General features: G+C 42.1%; 1 protein-coding gene across 1 annotated transcript in view; it reads right to left on the reverse strand.

The window, feature by feature from the left end:
* PNOC (prepronociceptin) overlaps nucleotides 1-12,680 on the reverse strand; it is a 23,099-nt gene extending 10,419 nt beyond the window's left edge. The window contains exon 1 of the mRNA XM_006864345.1: nucleotides 12,644-12,680. The gene's annotated coding sequence lies outside the window, so the exon portion shown is untranslated. The remainder of the gene's footprint in view (nucleotides 1-12,643) is intronic.
* Nucleotides 12,681-13,093: the final 413 nt, after the last annotated feature.

Raw genomic sequence — 13,093 nt, forward strand, 5'->3', positions numbered from 1 at the left:
GGGTCGATATGGGTCGGATCTGACTCGATGGCACTTAACAACAACAACATCCCACTCAAGTGTCTGTTTTGCAATAGTAGGCAAGGAAAAGCTGTTTTTTTTTAAAAATCATGTTGGCGGTTCAAACTCCAGTCACTCCTCAGAAACCCTATGTAGGGTCACTATGAGTTGGAACCAACTTGATGACACTTAACAACAACAAGGGGTTTTAAAGGAGTTCTGGTAATGTAGTAGGTTATGAGCTGAGCTGTGAACAAAAAGAGCATCAGTTCGAATCTACCAGCTGCTCTGCAGGAGAACAATGAAGCTTTCTGCTCCCGTAAATATTTATAACTTTGGAAACCCTATACAGGGTCATTGTAAGGCGGAACCGATTCCACAGCACATAACCACATCCAAGGGTTTTAACTTTACCCTATACATTATGGAATATCCCAGAATAATGAGTAATGAACATACAAAATAAGGCATCAATACAAAGGAACATACCTTGAATTTATATCTTCTCTATCTCGAGTGTCAGAGTCCTGGTTCATAATGATCTGGTCTCCCTTCAAGCCATTTCCAAATCTGATGATACCACTTTGTACTTAAAATCATTCTATAGCCCATAAACTTTATCTAAGAACTTAATGTAGAGCTGGATCACACATCTAACCTCCTTTGCTATCACTCACGCTTGCATCTCCTCTAGTCCTGGTGAATCATGAGTAGCTCCCCACGGTGTCAGGCTCCTTAATGCCTTTGTTATCTTGTCACTTGCTGTTCACTCTGCCTACAGTGCCCTTCTCCAACTCAAACTTCTTAATACCTCAAGAATCATCCCCTCTGGGAAGCCATCTCCAACCCCTGGTCTGAGTGAGATGAATCCCCTATGCTGTTCTATGGCATTGTTAAGCAGGATGTCACAGTGGGAAGCAAGTGAGCCTGAGGCTCCTTGTCTGTCAACATGCAGAGCAGACCTACATTGCTGAGTTGTGATGTGTGCTATCTCATGTACTCTGTTCAGAAGAATGCCTAAGTTCCGATCTCAGTTCTGCAACTTGCTGTTGTTATTAAGTACCATCAAATAGGTTCCACTCATAGCAATCCCCTATAGAGTTTCTGAGGAGCAGTTGGTGTATTTGAACCACCGACCTTCTGGATAGCAGTCAGGCGCTTATCCTACAGTACCACACCAGGACTTGTTATCTGTATTTAACTCTTCAGTGCCTCCTCTATAAAAATGGGGCAATAAAAGTACCTAATTAAGCCCTGGTAGGCACTCAATGTTAGCGCAATGGTAAGTGCTAACCCAGAGGTTCCATGGGAGAAAGACCCAGGCTATTCTGGAATGGGGCAATTCTACTATGTCACATGGGGTTACTATGAGTCAACAATCAACATGACAACAAGAACAATAGTACTTATCATAGGTTGCTAAGAAGATCCAATGGGTTAGCATCTGTTATTGTTGTTGTTAGGGCCATTAAGTGCTTGGACTCATAACTACCCTATATAGGGTTTCCAATGAGTATCTGGTGAAATTGAACCATGAATCTTGTGGTTAACAGTCTTCTGTTTATCCTACAGTGCCATACGAGGACTTCAAACATTCAGACACCTGGCACATAATAAGTACTATAAGAGTACAACTGGACCAGTAAACAACATCATGATCAATGGAGAAAAGACTGAAGTTATCAAAAACTTCATTTTACTCGGATCCACAATAAACACTTATGGAAGCTGGAGTCAAGAAAACAAACGACCTATTATATTAGGCATATCTGCTGCACAAGACCTCTTTCAAGTGTTCAAGAGCAAAGATATCAGTTTGAGGACTAAGGTACACCTGATCCAAGTCATGGTATTTTCAACAGCCTCATATGCATGTGAAATTTGGACAATGAATAAGGAAGGCTTGAAAAGAATTGAAGCATTTGAGGTATGGTGTTGGAGAAGACTATTCAAAGTACCATAGACTGCTAGAAGAACAAAGAAATCTGTGTTGGAAGATATACAGCCAGAATGCTCCTTAGAAGCCAGAATGGACATATTTTATCTCTCATACTTCGGACATGTTCTCAGGAGGAAGCAGTCCTTGGAGAAGGACATCATGCTTAGTAAAGTGGAGGGTCAATGAAAAAAAAGGAAGACCCCAAAAAGCTGGATTGGCACAGCGGCAGCAGCAGTGGGCTCAAGTGTAGCAATTCTGAGGTTGGCGCAGGACTAGGCAGTGTTTCATTCTGTTGTGCATAGGGTCGTTATGAGTTGGTAGCAGCTTGATGGCACTTTAATAATAACATATAAGAGCTTGTAAAAGAGAAAAAGAGCCCAGCTCAGCATTCCCTCGATAACATTATTCTTGTTTCTTTTGTGGCACTTTTCGCAATACACGGTAAACTTGGGTTTATGGGCCTATTTCTCCCACTGCACTGTGACCTCCCTGACAAGAGAGCCGTGCTTTCTGCAGTTTCTCAGGAGTCCCTCCCTTCTCCTAAGCAAATTCAAAGGTTGAGGAGTGGCCTCTATCTCACTGGGGCCCAGGAGTGCTCCTGTGCCAGGAGCTACTTGCTTTGCTGACATAATGTCTATTAATTCTCCAGCTTGTGGTAGAAGGGGTGGGGTTGGGGCCGATTTTGTTCCAAAGCAAGGCAAAATGCCATCTTCAGCAGGAATCCATGCACTTTCTGGTAGAAAACTGTTTACAAATGGCCATTGTTGTTGTTGTTGTTATGTGCCATCGAGTCGGTTCCAACCCATAGCAACCCTGTATAGGGTTTCCGAGGGTGTAAATCTTTATGGGAGTAGAAAGCCTGATCTTTCTCCCGCGGAGCAGCTGGTAGTTTCGAACGGCTGACCTTAAGGTTCGCAGCCCGATTCGTAACCACTACGCTACCAGAGCTCCTTAGGTCTGGTTATATCAGTGTTACATGGTAGGTTCATACAGGAATTTCATTACCAATTAACAGTTTCTTTTTGAAGAGAAGATACAGTGTATATTTCAAGTTCCAAACAGTCACCATAGAAGCAAATGTTTTAGAACACAATGCAATCTTCAATTAAGGAGAACACAATCCAACCCCAAAATTAAGGACTGCCTCAATATTTATTTTGTTTAATAAGAGATTTGTCTTTACATTTCTTATTAAATTAAGTCTCAGTCTGGAGGCATTTTCAATGAATTTGTCTGGAAAGGCACGCCGTGCCTTCTTCCACCACATGATGGCAGTGACTGTACATCACAGAAAGGAAAGCAGAAGCTACCAGGGACTATTCGTCCCTTCCTACTGCAAAATTGCAATACATAAGGGTTGTATAGGCTGAGCTGATAAATTGTGACAGATGTTAATGAAATGTTCTCTAGCTGAGATTTTTCATGAACTTCATTAACCGCTGCAATATGTTCATTCAGGAAATGTTTGGTGGATTGACTGATATTTGTTATCTCAAATTCTGGGTAAATGGGATTTAAGGGTGAGGTAAAGAAAGATGATGTGCTCCACTTACTAGCCTTCCTGTGTGTATAATGTGAGCCTTCTTTGGATTAACTCTTGGGGAAACCTTATTAGAATCGACTTGGCTTTTGCTAACACCTCCCTGCAGGTCCATGGCACACCCCCTTGTGATTCTTTCCCACTCATTTCCAGCCTCCAAGCTTCCTGTCCCTTTGTCCCCCCAAATTTTTAATGAGTGACTCCACCTATTATTGGAGTCCTGGTGTGACACTGTAGGATAAGCACTGTACTGCTAACCAAGAGGCTAGCGGTTCAAACCCACCAGCTGCTTCTCGGAAACCTATACTCATAGGGTCGCTATGAGTTGGAACTGCTTTGATGGCACTTAATAAAAGCCTGCAGAGTCGTTTGAACTGCAAGGTCGGTGGTTCAAGCTCACCAGCTGCTCCTTGGAAACCCTATACAAGGTTGCTATGAGTTGGAATTGACTCAACGGCACTTAACAACAACATTATTCAGTAGCCATGGTGTTTTCAATAACCTCATATGCATACGAAAGCTGGACAGTGAATAAGGAAGACAATAGAAGAATTGATGCTTTTGAGTTATGGTGTTGGAGGAGAATATTGAAAGTGTCATGGGCTTCCAAAAGAACCAACAGATCTGTGTTGGAAGAAGTGCAGCCAGAATGTTCCTTGGAGGCCAGGATGGCCAAACTTCGTCTCTCATACTTCAGACATATTGTCAGGAGGGACCAGTCACTGGAGAAGGATATCATGTTTGGTAAGGTGGAGGGTCAAAGAAAAAGAGGAAGACCCCAGCGAGATGGATTGAAAAAAGTGGCAGCATTAATGAGCTCAAACGTGGCAATAATTGTGAGGATGGCCCAGGACCAGGCCGTGTTATGTTCTGTTGTACATAGGGTCACTATGAGTTGGTACTGACTCGATGGCACCTAACAACAACAACAACATTATTCAGTAACCATTCATACTGAATGCTATGTATTCACCTCTGCAAGTCAAAGAATCTGTAAAATGGGCATAGCACAATAGAGTCCTATCACTCAGGCTCATTGTGATATGTAAATAAGATCATATACATGACAGCTCAAAATACATTTAAATGTTGCTGTTGAGTCAATTCCAACTCATGGTGGTCCCATGTATATCAGAGTAGAACTGTGATCCAAGGATTTTCAATGACAAAATTTTCAGAAGTAGATTTCTAGATCTTTCTTCCAGTGCATCTTCAGGTAGACTTGAATCTCTAACCTTTTAGTTAGGAATTGGGCACATTAACCATTTGTACCACACAACAACTTCAAATATTATAATAAAAGGGACATTTTATACTTTCTGGTACTACTTCTCATAATATTTAGTATAATTGTGCTCTAGGTTAAATTAGATTTTGAATTTTTTTTTCTTGAAAATTCAATAGAAATTCTTCATTTTAAAGAAAGCACTAGCTCTGCAAAGGAGCCTGGGTGGCACTGTGGGTTAGGCATTAGTCTGCTAACTGCAAGGTTGGTGGTTCAGATCCTTGGGAGAAGGATGAAGCTTTCTGCTCCTGCAAAGATTTACAATTTCAGAAACCCTATATATGTTCACTGTGAGTAGGAAACAACTCTGTGGTCATGGGTTTGGGTAACTCTGTATATGTTAGTGTCAATTAAAATGAAAATGAGTAGTTAGCTATTTTATGAGTTATATTTAATATAGGATTACTCAGTAAGCACTCTATAGTGAACACTCTCACATTTTTTTCACCATATTAAAGATTCTGCGTCTAGGTCTGCCTGACATCTGTCTCTTTCCCAACTCCATAACATCTTTCTATAGAATCACACCCTCTTTTCAAATTTAGAATCACTGTAGGGATGGAATTCCCAGTAAGCAAGGTAGGCAAGAATTTAGTAGTGCTTACTTACTTATCTGCTTTTCACTACATCAAAATGTTTTGTGGACCTGTTCACTACAGATTAATAAGTAAGCACCAGTAAGCTTGTGTTTACCTTGCTTATTGGGCAATCCACCCCTGGTTATATTTATGTTTAAATTTCACACGTGGTACCTGTGTGGCTTTAGTAAGTTATCTCACTTCTTTAGCATTAGGGGATAGTTATAGAATTCTTTTGTAAGTACACAACAACAGACAGCACTGGTAACACATCTTACCTGAGTATGTTTGGGTCTGACATGCCTTGTATTTCACTCATTCAAGCTCAGCTATGTGGCAATACCATAATCTGGGTATCTTGTATTGAATAAAGAAATGTATAATTGCTTCTTATTTTGGTAGTGACACTTTATAAATTTAATTATGCCTCACTGTTTATAAAGATAAACTATCATGATGTCTTTAAATCTATTTATATGCAATCTTACTTCCAAGGGCAATGTGTTTATCTATTTGGAAGATTACATATAAAGATTTAGCTGAAGCTAAAAAGCTAAGTGAGTTTTTCTTTGGGTCTATGAGAAATCCTGAAATGTTGGTGATTTTAGTGGCAAAGAGAAGAGGGGGCAACCTTTATTATGCCAGGCATATCAAACCCTCTCCTTATCAACCACATGTATAGAAAATATTTTTATATTCATATACAACCTTGTAATCTAGGGAGTTCCTGGATGGTGCAAATGGTTAAGTGCTTGACTACCAACCAAATGGTTAGAAATTCAAACCTTTCCAGAGGCGCCTTGAATTGTAAGTGACTTGATGGAAGCTAACAATAATCTAAGGTCATTATAGTCTCATCTTTATTGAGATGCACAAACAATTCAGAGAAATTAAGCAACTTGCCCAAGATCATCCAGAATAAGTAGCAGCACCAGGACTTAAACTCAGATGTTTTGACCCCAAATTGTGTGTTCTGGGATAACAGGAACTCCATAAATGGATTGGTATTTGGGATGGTCTTTATTTGTATTTGGCAAGAACCACATTACTTAGTATAGTTAGAGCAAAGACTATGTGCCAGGCACTCTGTTAAGCTAGGCATTTAGTCTACGGAGCAAGTACTAGTATCCCCATTTCACAGTTGAGAGGAGTGAGGCCCAAAGAAGTCAATTACTTGAAGCGGTAAACCAGGGACACAAAGTCATTTGATTCCCAAGATCATATTTTTAAACTATACTTCTCAATGCCCTCTGTAGGAGTCTATGGAACACTGCCTTTGTGTAGGTGAATCGACTCTTGTTGTTATGTGCCATCAAGTCAGTTCTGATTTATAACAACTTTGTATGGGTTTCCAAGGAGCGGCCAGTGGGTTTGAATCGCCAGTCTTGCAGTTCAAATTGACCTTTTGGTCCAGTGCTTATCCTATAGCACCACACCAGGACTCTGAACTGACTCTAAAGAGCTCATTTTGTCTTCAACTCTGAGCTCCTTCTTTCTGATGGAAACCTCTTATCACCTCTCCCCAACTTTAAAGGAGTCATCCATTGCCCACCCGCTGCATTTCCATAAGAAAAGCATGAGGGTTGGCCTTTTTTTGTAGATGGGACTTCCACACTGAGTTTGTGCTTGTTTACTGTTCACCAGCTAGTCCTAAAGGAAGTTTCTTTAGTTTCTCTTCTTCTTCTAATACCTTTACATGTAATTAAGTGCCTCTTTGTTTTCCCCTGGAAAAAGGGGATGGGCATCAAGGAGGTAAAGGACAAAATATCTCCTCTACTCTACATGGGTCAAGCGTGTCCAGTGTTGGAGAACTCTACCATTGCCTGTGAGCTCTTGGGCTAGACTCATTCTCTCTCTGGACCTCAGTTTCCCTTTTTATAAAAAGATGCAGTTGGATTAGCTAGTTGTTGTTAAGTGCTATCAAGTTGGTTCCAACTCATAGTGATCCTGTATAGGGTTTCCAAACAGCAACTGGTGGGTTTGAACCACCGACCTTATGGTTAGTAGTTCAGTGTTTATCCTACAGCATCACACCAGGACTCCAGATTAGCTAGTTAATAGTCTTTATTTAAAGAATGGCTGGATATTTGTCCTCTTCAATTTAAACCCACCAGCTGAACCTTGGAAATCCTATACAGGGTGGCCATTAGTTGGAACTGACTCAACAGCACTTAATAACAACGGCAACAACAACAAGGGGAAGAATGAAGGAAGGAGTAAAGAGGAAGACAAAGATGACTTCACAGGGAAGCAGCTCTATATTACAGTGTGGGACAAATGCAATGACAACAGTATAGTTGTGGTTTCAGGAGAGGCCTTCAGAGGAGCAAAACCTACAAGTTCCACCAGGGCCTTCACAAAAGGAAACATATCACTCTTAACTTCTTTCTGATCTGGCCCATAGTCCCACATCCAGGGGTAACTTAAAAAGTATTGTTACAAAAATTATAGAAAACTTTATTTAAAAAAATATCAAAATGTGAAGCTATTGTTTATTTCAATGTTCTTTGAGCTTTGGGAACAAAGAAGTCTGAATGTGCAAGATCAGGGCAGTTGGGTGGATAGAGTAAAGTTTCCCAAGGAAATTCTCCTAGGACAGACCTTGCTATCCTCGAAGATGGAAAAAGATTCCTCAACACAACTTTTTCCTGGCCTTTTTCTCACCACTACAGTTTTTAGTTTTCTTAAAACTTCTTTATCATAAGTCTCTGTGATTGTCCTGTGCCCTTTGAGAAAATCTATAAAGATTATCCTTTGAAAGCCCCAAACATAGTTTCTATCACTTTCTAAAATGACCTCTCTACAGCCGTGTATTAATTGTAGAGAAATGTTTAAGCATGTTTTGTTTTGAATGAACCCGTGTATGTATAAACTGGAACCCTACTAGCAATACTTTTTGATTTACTCTTGTGCACTGTCAACATAATTTAAAATATTTTTAAAAGCTTTTATTTACATTTATAAGAAAAGTGTTCTCATCAGAGATAAGAAAACACAGATTTGTTTTTTTTTTCTACTGAACCTAGACCAATTGTAATGAACCTAGACCAACAGTCTTCAAACTTCCTTAACTTTGTATCTCTAATGATAAAACTTTTTGAGCATACATTCTCAATTTATTTATTTATAAATTATGTGCAATTGTTAAACCCACTAAAATGCAAATTAAGGAAGAGAAGATAAAACAAGAATGAAAGCTCCAATTTCCTGACTCTCAGTGGGCTGTCAGACATGCATCACCCTTTGGAAACAAGTGATCTAGAGGCAGAGGCATATGGAAGGTACTGTGGGTGTGGAATGTGCTCTGGGCACCACTTGAGGTGTTGGTGAGGGGACATCAGTGTGCAGTTTCTACTTTCCATCATCGTTTCCATCACCATCTGTGAGAGATAATTCAGCAATTTAAACTAATTGCCCTCAGCGCTATTTTCTGTAGATGTGCCGCTGCTGGATGGACTAACATTTAGCTACAGACTGTGAGTTTTGAGGACGATAAGGACTGTCTGACAGCTCCGTATTCCTGGCACGGGCTGTGCGGCTCCTATCAGAAACTCAACACACGCTTATTTGCTGAATGAATGAAAGGATGAATGGGGAATGGTGGAGGGTGGGGGGGAGGCGGGGAGAGGAAGATCACAGGCAGAGGGAGAAAAGAGGGGAGGTTGGCTCTTAGCTACTGTGGGAAGGATAAGGTAGGGTGATTTACTGACATTTTCACTAAGAACCTGGACTCCTTCCTCCAAGGCAAGCTGTACAATTCATGCACCTAGCCCAACCCTTCCAAACTGACATTATTGTGTTTCTGCAGTGCTGAAGCAGCTGCCAGTATTTTGAAAAGTCACAAGACCACAAAAAGTCAAGACTGACAGCAACTGTAGCCTACCTAAGAAGATAACCTGAAAATTGGCTTGTCCCCAAAACTGTTGTGGCCAAAATCTTATGATTGCAGTTAGAAGTAAGGCTTCATGTTAGTTGGCAGAAACCCCAATAGGTATTTAAATAAGCATGTTCTAGATAGTCCTGTTTGCCTAATGAATTCTTAGCAATTCGAGTCTCTGCAAGTTGATGATGATTCCTATTTTCTGAGAAGGTCTCATTCCTTTCCTAAGATAGCCGCTGAGTACCTCCAATCAGACCTAGAACAAGTGTGATTTCAAAGGTTCCCTTGTTACCTTTGGGAGTTGTGAGGGGTGGGGCGTGAGGATCACTGAACCATATTGTTACCAAGTGTAGAAAACGCACTTCAAATCCCACATTCCTGCCATGGGGAGATTTAGTGAGAAAAGCATGTAGACAAGCTTAGTTCATTGTCTGGCATGTAGTAGGTTTAAGGAACTATGAATTCCTCTGTCTTCCTTTGGTTGTTTTTCATGTTTCAGACTCATGGTGACCTCGTGTGCGGAGTAGAACTGTTCTATAGGGTTTTCAAGGATGTGACCTTTCTTGGAAGCAGATTGCTTAGGTCTGTCTTTAAGGTACCAAGAGGTGAGTTTCAAGCACCAACCTTTTGGCTAGTAATGGAATGCTTAACTGTTTTCTCCTCTGAGAGGTTGACTAGCAGCGACCTATAGAATAGAGTAGAACTTCCCCGTAGGGTTTACTAGGCTGTATTCTTTATGGGGAGTCCTGGTGTTAATGCACTCGACTGCAAAGTCAGTTTAAACCTCAAGGTCGGCAGTTTAAGCTCACTAGCTGCTCCTTGGAAACCCTATACAGGGTCGCTATGGGTCGAGATTGACTCTTTCTTTCGGAAATACTGATAGGTTTAATCCGCACACTTTTAGGTGGGCAACTGAGTGCTTATCCACTGCTCCACCGGGGCTCTTGTTGTTGTTGTTAAGTGCCACAGAATTGGTTCCAGCTCATAGTGACACTGTGTAGGGTTTCTGAGGAGCAGCTGGTGGCTTTGAACTGCTTACCTTGAGATTCAAATTGATCTTGTGGTCCAGTGCTAATCCGCTTATCCTACAGTGCCACACCAGCACTGTTGTTGTTATGTGCCGTGGAGTCAGTTCCGACTCATAGCGACCCTGTACAGGGTTTCCGAGGCTGTAAATCTTTACGGGAGCAGAAAGCCTCTTCTTTCTCCCGAGGAGCAGCTGGTAGTTTCGAACTGCTGACCTTGCGGTTCGCAGCCTAGACCCATCCAAATTCTACTTCTCTTCCTTATCCTGCATCACCTCACCACCGCCCTCCCCCAAACACAGTCCCTCTCTCCACCACCCTACCTGCTTTTGGCCCACACTCAGGAAGGACTCCTTCCCCTGAATTCCTCCAGTACTTGCAGCCTGAACCACGCAATTTAGGACTTAATTACATACAGTCTTGCATTGTTCTCTAATTGTTTCACATGTGTTTGTGTTGTCTCCTCCCAATTAGTTTATAACCTCCCCCGTACTGACTAGGGGGATACACTGGAGCCAGGAAGGTTGAGTTCAGTACGAGCTCTGCCATGTACTCAACAAATTATTTAACCTCTCAGCTTCAGTTTCCTCAACTACAACATGGAGATATGACATCCCTTCACAGGGTTGTTGCTAGGGATAATGGGTACGGAGAGCACAAATAATCACCTTTGTTGGATCCCCAGCGTACCTCCCTTGCCTGGTAGTGTGTAGATGATAAATACCTGATTGATGGAATATGAAATAGTTTTGCGACAACTCCAGTCATAGGCTCCAGAAAACACAGGTTTGAGCCTAATCCTGCAATTACTCCCTTCACTGACAATGCAAAACCTGCATTTTCTAAATCCCTAAGTACTTCCAGCCTTCAGCTGATAAAGCAGGGGGATAGCCTCGCTGCAGAGACCAGAACTACACCCCCAAACGACCTCAGGTTGCACCACAGCGCCCCCTACAGACAGAGACAGACAGCCGATGAATCAGTGGGGGCTGCTGCTTTTACTAAGGCGAGGGTGGTTGGGGATGGTCTTTCAGGGACTCTCCGCTGCAGAAAGCTCAACAAACCCAGAGTATCACTATTCTTTTTTGTTACAGGTACCACAGGACCAGTGGACGCTCGTCGAATAGTTCTACCACACTTTGTAAAAGAGAAAAAAGGATTATGCGTTTAGCTGACACCCACCAGCAAGGAGAAACAACAGCATTTTCTTTCAGAGGTTTTGATAAGAAGCCAGGCAGTTACTTTTTCCCTCTATATTGAAAACTCTGGTTTAGACTTGCTGGTGAATGCCGTGCAAAGCTTATCTTTTGTTAGTCTGCTGAACAATGTTATTGGTTATAATTGGGGCAATTATGAGCTGCTCGAAGAAGCTAAACACAGATGTTTAAACCTAGGATCAGGGTATTCAAGACCAAAGCAGCTTGCTTTAAATAGTCCATTTCCCGAATCATCCTGCCTTACTTGAAATTCCCCCAGAACTTGCACATGTTCAGAGTGAGATGGGGGGTAGGGAGCAGGAGGAAGGGATGGGTAATGAAGGGAATCGAGACACACAGGGAGAAAGAAAGATGCACAAAGAAAATGAGAAAGGAAGAAGGCTGAAAAAGAGCAGAGAGTTTGGAAATGTGACTTCTGAAAGTAGTTTTCCACAGGACCTGGGCAAAGACCTTTAGGTGGGAGAGTTGGGCAAGTTACAAAGATCTTGATGAGCCCTCAATATGATTCCGGGTCTAGAAGATGAAGGATATTCCTGCAGAAATTCTTTATGGAACTCACATGCAGCGACCATGTTCAACAATGTACAGGTAGAGCATAACCCCCCAGGTCTGAAGCTATATCACTGTTAGCAATTTCTATTCAGTACACAAAGGAGAAGGTTTCCCTAAGGATTAAAAACTCAAATACAAATGATATCACATTTAGTGATATGTTGAAACCAGCCTGAACAGAACATCAGGGAAGGAAAAGAAGTCAGCCACAGAACAAAAACCCTCACAAGGGAGCAAGGGGCTTCCTGGGGGAGGCTCTATATATGGCAAGCCATCTCTCATATAAGCATGCTCCAATAGCCCCCTCTTCGCAACAAATAGCAATAACAAAGTGGGGGTCCAAATTGGGGAATCCAAACTTTTCCTCATTTCAAGTTCAGCTCTTTCTTTTGTATTTCTCTTAAGATTAAAAAAAAAAGAAAAAAAAAAAAAGCTCACGCCCCCCCCACCCCATCAAAGCACTGCAAATAAAATGAGTGAAGGAATAACCTCACAAGAAGATCAGCAGCATCCAAACTGGACAAAAGACAGAAGCTGAGGAAAGAGCCTTTGGCTGTCCTGCTCTTCCCATTTCAGGGAGCTCCAAGCAGTTTGTCCCAGGCTGGGGTTCGCATGCAGTTGTCTTACCTGAGAGCTCTCGGTAGCCAGGCTTCCTTGGATGTGAGGCTCGGTTCTGCCGTTTCAGCCACACAAGCATATATATCCTCTACACACACACACACACACACTCACACCCCTCCCCTTCCCTGCCCACCTCGATGACACATACACACGCTGACCCCCTTAATCAACCGAACAGCAGAACCTACAATTCTTCCTGACTGCTCCCCCTCCCCCCTCACTCTGCAATCAAACCTGTGACATCCCAACCATCCCCATCAGTCCATTTTGAAGCCTGCTTTACCTGGACTTTGTTCAGCCAGGATCCCCACAGCTGCCTTCCCTTTGCTTCCAGAGGCTCTATGAGGACTGGCGGGGAGCTCTGGCAAGTCAGTCAGAAAAAAAGACTCCTGGTGATAGTGACGAGGCAGACCCCAAACCCTGGAGTCTCCTTGAACAACCTTTTTGCTTGAGGAG

Source organism: Chrysochloris asiatica, unplaced genomic scaffold (assembly GCF_000296735.1).
Source record: "Chrysochloris asiatica unplaced genomic scaffold, ChrAsi1.0 scaffold00064, whole genome shotgun sequence".
NCBI classification, from domain to species: domain Eukaryota; kingdom Metazoa; phylum Chordata; class Mammalia; order Afrosoricida; family Chrysochloridae; genus Chrysochloris; species Chrysochloris asiatica.